At 49.9% G+C, this 7,715-nt stretch overlaps 3 non-coding genes across 3 annotated transcripts; 2 read left to right on the top strand and 1 right to left on the bottom strand.

Moving 5' to 3' along the window:
* Nucleotides 1-6,819: 6,819 nt before the first annotated feature.
* Nucleotides 6,820-6,891, bottom strand: Trnaa-cgc (transfer RNA alanine (anticodon CGC)). The gene has a single exon. It is a non-coding gene; the product is annotated as a tRNA-Ala (tRNA).
* Nucleotides 6,892-7,009: 118 nt separating this feature from the next.
* Nucleotides 7,010-7,081, top strand: Trnaw-cca (transfer RNA tryptophan (anticodon CCA)). The gene has a single exon. It is a non-coding gene; the product is annotated as a tRNA-Trp (tRNA).
* Nucleotides 7,082-7,400: 319 nt separating this feature from the next.
* Nucleotides 7,401-7,472, top strand: Trnac-gca (transfer RNA cysteine (anticodon GCA)). The gene has a single exon. It is a non-coding gene; the product is annotated as a tRNA-Cys (tRNA).
* Nucleotides 7,473-7,715: the final 243 nt, after the last annotated feature.

The raw sequence follows: 7,715 nt of genomic DNA, 5'->3' as shown, positions 1-7,715 counted from the left end.
CGGCGACTCCGCCTTTGGCTCTGTCTCCAGTCAGGTCATCTTTGCGATACAACGTATAGCCCCTGAGTACAGGAGCATCAGATGGTTTTAGATGTGTTTCCTGTAAACACAAGCACAGGGGGCGTTGCCGTGCTAGGAGGTGCAGTTCCTCCACATGTGCCCGGAATCCATTCATGTTCCACTGTATAATGGGAGCCATCGATCAGGATGGGAGGACCTTCAGTCTCACTTTCTGTCGGGGAGGAGAGCCCACAACAGGTGGAGGCTCAGGTTTGGGGCGAGATGATTGCCCCAGTCTGACATCAACCTCCATTGCCTCTGAAGAGGAGTCGAGAGAGACGTCAGAAAGAATGACATCAACATCAGCAGACTGTAGAACTTCAGTCTCCTTGAGCGGTCGAGTCTTCACCTTTGGTTTGGGCTTCGATTTTCTGGCCAGAGGTGGCAGTGGAGCCAAAACCTCAGAAGCAGTAGGGGGTGTAGCAGCGCTGGGCATTGCACAAGACTGGACCTGGGAAGGGGCAGGAAGTTCCATGACGTCAGCTACCACGGCCTGGTCAGAAGGCCGGGGAGGAGCATCAGGCTTCACAGGAACAGCAGCAGCACACGTACATTGACAAACGCAGGTGCTAGTGCTGACAGTAGCAACCTCCGTTTGTGTAGCGGCATCGGTTTTCAAGACTGGCTGTTTCAGAACAGAAGAAAAGGAAGCAGCGAACGTGGGCGGCTGCAGGGACTTGTAAATTTTCTTTGCCTCACCGTACGGGATGCGTTTGGTGGTTTTAAGTTCCTGGGTATTCCGTTCCTCAAGGAAAACTCTACATTCCCTACTCCACACAGGGTGATCCCCAGAGCAGTTGACACACTTGGGAGGAGAGGAGCAACCAACCCCCTCATGGGCGGCTTTACCACAGTTCCCGCAAGTGGCTTCCCCTTTACAGCCGAGAGTAGTGTGTCCAAAGCGTTGGCACTTAAAACACCGCATGGGGTTGGGGTAATAAGGCCGTACAGTGAGACGTAGGAAACCTGCCTTCACATGCTCGGGCAATTTGGTGCTGTTAAACGTAAGGATGAACGAGTCAGATTTCAGGAGAGCACCATCCACCCGTTTCAGAACGTGTTGCACGTCGACAATTCCTTCCCGGGACCATTCAGCCTTCAGTTCGTCTAGGGGAATATCAACGAGATCTCGGCAAGTCACAACACCCTTGCTGTAGTTCAAGGTGTTGTGAAATACAGTCTCAATCGCAAACTCCCCAAGAAATTGTGCCTTCTGAAGGTTCTGGACTTGCTGGAAGTTAGATGTTTCAACCAACAAGGTGCCATTTCGCAAGCGCTTTACAGATTTTAATGTACCAGCAATACCTTCTAAGCCTTTCTGGATGTAAAATGGCGAAACTTTGTCGAAACTCCCATCTTTTCTTTTAATTATAAGAAACACATTCTGCGAAGCAGCATGCGTTCTGTTACTACTACTACCTGAATCAGGAGGACTGGCTACACGAGCCTTCTTGTGAGATTGGGTGTTAGAACCTACCAGCGGCCCACCCTTTCCGCTGGGGGGAGAAGAAGAAAAGTTCGAGGGTTCCATCTCGGTCCCACGAGCAGCTAGGGAACTAGGAGTCCACCTAGACAGAGCCCCGCGTGCCTAGGTAAGCCTTATACAACTGAGGTGCGGCAGACTCCCCAGAGGTCGCCCGCTAACGACTGTTCCACCTCAACAGCCATGCATCTCATCGGCGCGCAGCACACCTTGAGATTGAGGGTTTTTTTTATAGAGGTGTATTCCATCCTCGCGACCCGGGCGGTCAAGCCAAGATCCCCATTCCCCGAGACACACAACGTTCCACCGCCGCGCCGCACGGTGGTCGCTGAAGTATGCTCAGAGCTTACGGTGACAGGGGACTGGAGGCGCTTACCAGTCCCCAGCTCAGGAACCCCGGGGTCGCCAAGCCCGTACCCAGCAAATGAATGCTGAGCCCCTGGGGGCCAAAACGGACGACCTGCGTGGAGAGAGAGCTAGAGGAGGCGTAGGTATTTTCGTCAGGACGGACTACCATTCCTCGCCTCTCTCACTTACGAAGACTCTACAGACCGTCGCTGTGTCCGTGCACGTGCGTCATCCATTGACTGTATGTTCACTTTACTTGCCCCCACATGATGCTCTTGATGAAGCGGCCCTCACCGACCTTCTTACACAGCTCTCCCAGCCATTCATTATTTGTGGTGATTTTAATGCCCACAATGTGCTTTGGGGCTCTGCAATTACCTGCCCCAGGGGTAGAGCAATTGAGAGGCTTCTCCTGTCATCCTGTGCCTACTTGCTCAATGGAGGACAGAGTACTCATTTCTGCACGGTGACTGGGTCGTTCTCTGCCATTGATCTCTCGCTTTGCTCTCCAGCTCTTGCCGCTAGTGCTCACTGGGAAGTGGTCGCTGACTTGAATGGCAGTGATCATTTCCCAATCTGGATTCACCTGCCAGATGGCGTGGGCCCCGAAAGGAGACCACCACGATGGGTGCTCAGGGGAGCTGACTGGACACTTTATAGCCAGTTGGCCCAATTCGAACACTGTGCGAATGTTGAGGTGTGGGTGGATCATATTACCAAAACGGTCCACCATGCCGCTGCAGCATCCATTCCACAGTCCACAGGCCACCGGAAAAGGCCACCTGTGCCTTGGTGGAGTGACGAATGCCGCTCTGCAATCAGGACCAGGCGTGCGGCTCTGCGGCGGCTCAAGTGTCGGCCGACTGCTGAGAATCTTGCAGCCTTTCGGGTGGCGAGGGCGAGATGTCGCCGCATTATTCGTGAGAGCAAGAAGAGGTCGTGGCAAAAGTTCCTGAACACCATTAATCGTTCCACCAAAAGTTCCATTGTGTGGGAGACCATTAGGAGAATTTCTGGCAGAGGAGGGAGATGCCCCATAGCTGCTGTAATGAATAACGGCACTCTCCACACAGATCCGCGAGACATTGCCCAGACTATGGCGGCATATTTTGCGACAGTTACTGCCACAACCAGTCAGGATCCAGGTTTCCAGCGCCATAGAGCGGTTGCTGAGAGGTGTAGTCTGAACTTCCAGCCCACCTCTCATGAAGTTTACAACTGCCCTTTTTCTATGTGGGAGCTGGATTCTGCATTGTCTGGAGCTCGTGACACTTCCCCTGGTCACGACAGGATCCATTACAGTATGCTATGCACCTCACAATGCGCAACAAAGAAATCCTCCTCGCACTTTTTAATGCCATTTGGGCGTTGGGTCACTTTCCTGACGCGTGGCGTGAGGCAGTTTTAATCCCGATTTAAAACCTGGGAAAGACCGCTCGAGCCCAAGTAGCTACCGTAGTATTGCCCTCAATAGTTGCATAGGGAAGACCTTGGAGCGGATGGTCAACCGCCGCCTTGTCTGGATGATAGAATCCCGGCAACTACTTAGTCGCTATCAGTGTGGGTTCAGGAGGTTTCGTTCCACCTTCGATAACCTTGCCCTCCTGGAGGCGGCTATCCACCAAGCTTTCCTACGCCGTCATCACCTTATAGGTGTATTTTTCGACATCGAGAAGGCCTACGATACCACTTGGCGGCGTCTCATCCTGGAGCAGCTTCACGAATGGGGTTTTCGTGGTTGTCTTCCTCTTTTTATTCAGTCTTTCCTCTTGCCACGATATTTTAGATACCGAATTGGTGACGTCCTGTCTGATCGCTTTGAGCAGGAGAATGGTGTCCCTCAGGGTAGCGTTTTAAGTGTGACTCTGTTTGCCATCGCTATTAATAGCATTACGTCCATGGTGAAAAGTCCTGTCCAGTGTTCTTTGTTTGTGGATGATTTCTCTTTGTTCTGCTCTTCTTCAAGCCTTGCAACGACAACTCGTCAGTTGCAACTTACGATTAGGCGTTTGGATGACTGGGCGCTGAAGAGTGGATTTAAGTTTTCCACCGAGAAGTCTGTATGTGTTCTTTTTAACCGTTCTCGTTCGATTTTCACCTTTCCTGAGTTGCGCTTGAGGGACACTATTCTTTCTTTCAAAGACACGGTGAGATTTCTGGGGCTCATTTTTGACTCGAGGCTCACGTGGTTACCTCATCTTAAAGACCTGAAACGGCGGTCGCTTCAGGCTTTAAGCATTTTAAAATGTCTTAGCCACAGTACATGGGGAGCTGACAGGACTTGTCTGCTCCAGTTTTACAGGGCGTTTGTGCGATCTCGGCTCGATTATGGGTGCACGGTGTATGGGTCTGCGAGGCCTTCGTACTTAAAGATTTTGGACGTTGTCCACCATGAAGGGCTGCGGTTGGCCACTGGGGCATTCCGAACTAGCCCCATACCAAGCATCTGTGCAGAGGCTGGTGAACCGCCACTTCATATGCGGCGACGGCTACTTACGGTACGCCAGGCGTATAAAACTTTGTCCACACCATACACACCTGCATACCATACTGTTGCTCAGCCTCCTCTGGCACGGTTATTTCATAACCGGCAACGTGTGACGCAGCCCTATGGGATTCGCGCACAGGATTGCCTCGCTGCAATGTCTATGGCTGGTCTTCGTGTTTTACGTCGCGGTTGGAGCAGATCTCCACCTTGGCTCCTCCGGAGACCCAAACTTATTTTAGATTTGACTCGTTTTAAGAAGGATGGCACGCCAGATTTTACATTCCAGTCACTTTTTTTTTTTACATTTTAGATGTGCATCACGGTTTCACTGTCGTTTACACTGATGGCTCCAAACAGGAGAATTTCCTTGGCTGTTCTGTGGTGTTTCCTGACCATGTTACCCGGATTCGCCTCCCTGCTGAATATACCGTTTTCGCAGCGGAGCTCCACGCGATCCTGACGGCATTGGAGCAGATGCATCGTGTTCGGGGCGATCGATTTCTTCTCTGCTCCGATTCTCTTAGTGCCTTACAATCGCTGCAGAACCTGTACCCGACTGAAGAGATGGTCCAGCTGATACATAGCCAACTGTACTTGCTCCAACAGCGGGGTAAAGAGGTATCCTTCTGCTGGGTGCCTGGTCATGTCGGCATATGGGGCAATGAACAGGCTGATCGGGCTGCCAAGGAGGCCTGCAGAGAGCAGGATGTGGTCCAGTGTCCTATCCCCTTGCAGTCAGTCATCGCTGCACTCCACAGGAAGTGCATGGAGTTGTGGGAGGACGAATGGCTGGCGGTGACGGCCAATAAACTGCGGTCGGTAAAGTCAACCACTCGGCCGTGGCGTTCCTCCTGTCGGTTGCTCAGGCGGGAAGAGGTGGCCCTCACACGTCTTCGGATCGGGCACTGTCCTCTGACGCATAGCTATTTATTACGGCGGGAGGATCCTCCGTTTTGTGATGCTTGTGGTGTGCACGTCTCTGTCCGCCACATTTTCACAGACTGCATTTTATACCGTGATGCAAGGGCAGAAGCACAAGTTGATGGTGATCTGCCCAGTGTTTTAGCTAATGATGAGACGTGTGTGTCTAGGGTTTTTAAGTTTTGTGATGTGTCTGGACTCTGGCCTAAACTTTTAGGCTGGAGGTTTTAGTGTATTGCAGAGTGGCTGACTCCTCCCCTTTTTTCCTTGCGGTCAGGCAGCCACTTCCATCTGCTACATTGTTTTAGCCCCCTCTCTCGTTTTCTTCCTGTGTTGTCCATGTTTTACTGCTGACGCCCTGCTTCATCCCACGCTTCGGTGTGGGTGAGCACATCTTTTCCAATGATTGTTTCCCGTGTTTTATGTTCCGTTTTATGTAAATATTCTGAGCTTTTTTTTTTTTTTTTTTTTTTTTTTTTCTTCTTGACACCCGTCTCACTATGATACTGAACGGGCGCTGAAGACCTTGCTGTCGTGCGCCCACAAAACCCCTCTACTACTACTACTATCTAGGAAGACAGATGGTGGCTTGCTACCTCCGTGTGACCCCGCAACATATTACCCCTGCTTCCTTCTTACATCCGGAGAGTGACTACTTTCCGGCGACTAAATCACAGTCGATCATCTGGATCAAAGGTGGGACGATCGCTTACCTCTATGGGGATACTGCCACGTCGCGACTTGACTTTTGGTATTTCTTGCAGCAAGCCCACAATGAGGTTCATAGATGGTCACACTATCGGAAAACCTTTGCCAATTATATTCAGGCAGTCTTCCTTGACCCTCCACGCAGTTGGGATGTGCCGGGAGCAGCCGGTGTGCACATTTGACAGCTGATGATGAACCTCACGTTTCTCTCACCACTCAATATGTAATAAACATACTATACGATAAAATGATCTACATGTTCCTTTTCACAGAGTGATCTTTATTGAAAATAAATAAAAAATAAAAAAAACATCCCTGTTCCTTTAAAATTGTGATTTGATTTAAAATGATTTTTCTTTTTTTTGCAGAGGAAAAAAAAAAGATGGTAGAGCGCTCGCTTAGCATGTGAGAGGTACCGGGATCGTTACCCGGCGCCTCCAGAGTTAAAAATAAAAAAACAACAAAAAAGACAAAAAAAGTCTTAGAGCATTCGACTGCAGATCGAGAGGTCCCCGGTTCAATCCCAGGTGTCCCCTTCATTTTTCAGTATCTCGAAAAAACAAATGACGATTGTCGAGGTGAGTTGCAAATACATGTTTGAGATGCACTCCGCACGCCATACCGAAGGCTTTGGAGCAACATTTCAATGGGGGGGAACGCAGCCCAGGGTCTTGCAGGTCATCGTCCTCCCGCCATGAGGTCGAACTGTACGAAATCCACTTGCTTGGGGGAAGAATGTTGTACACTGAATTTTATAAAATATGGTGATAGGCAAAAGTTTTCATGTACTGCTGCACGGAGAAACAAAAATCGGAGGAGCTGGGATTTGAACCCAGGACTACCTGCATGCGAAGCAGACACTCTACCACTGTGTTACACCCCCGCCAGAGCAAGTACATCTGGGGCGAGTGTCTCGTGGATCCTACTGTCATTATTTCTTAGGTTTGAACGGTACAGTAAGTGTTGGAGGAACCTATTCATGACAAGACCTAAGCAGCGTCGACTCCGTGGAGCAACGGTAGCGCGTCTGACTCCAGATCAGAAGGTTGCGTGTTCAAGCCACGTCGGGGTCACAATGAAATTTTCGTTTACGAAAGCCATAGGCGAATATGTCAGTTTAATCAGATACCAAAACGATTACAGAGAACGGACGAACAGAACTTGCTTGAAAAAAGATACTAGTGCAATTTTCGCATTCTGACATTAAGGTGAAGGCGCCGACTCGCAATATCTCCAGACGTCAAGTGTGTAGTATTTTTGATATTTATATCGTTTAACGCTAATATGTAACTGAGAGATAATGATTACGCAATATTTTGCTCGATTAGACGTCTTTAGCCAGGCAGAGTATAATATTTTTCCTTAAGTTATGGGAATCGAAAGATGGCGAAAGGGGGTGTAGCTCAGTCGTAGAGCATTCGACTGCAGATCGAGAGGTCCCCGGTTCAATCCCGGGTCCCCCCTTCATTTTTCAATGAGTTCCGCTTGAGACGCGACAGCGATCGTACGTGCTGTGTATTCCATCCGCCGTTTCCCTCGGGTTGTGACTATTTACTTTCTGTGTGTGACGTTTCTTTGTCTTCTTTTCTTCGTTGTTTCGTCGCCTTAACGTTTGTGTTGTGTCTTGTGTTGTATAGCGGCTTTTGCCGCATTAATTAAGTGTTATGGCTTCCCGGTTGTTTCCGCGCAAGTGTACTCTCAGTTTTC

This window comes from Schistocerca serialis, chromosome 4 (assembly GCF_023864345.2).
Source record: "Schistocerca serialis cubense isolate TAMUIC-IGC-003099 chromosome 4, iqSchSeri2.2, whole genome shotgun sequence".
NCBI classification, from domain to species: domain Eukaryota; kingdom Metazoa; phylum Arthropoda; class Insecta; order Orthoptera; family Acrididae; genus Schistocerca; species Schistocerca serialis.
This window is presented reverse-complemented; position numbering and strand designations above follow the sequence as displayed.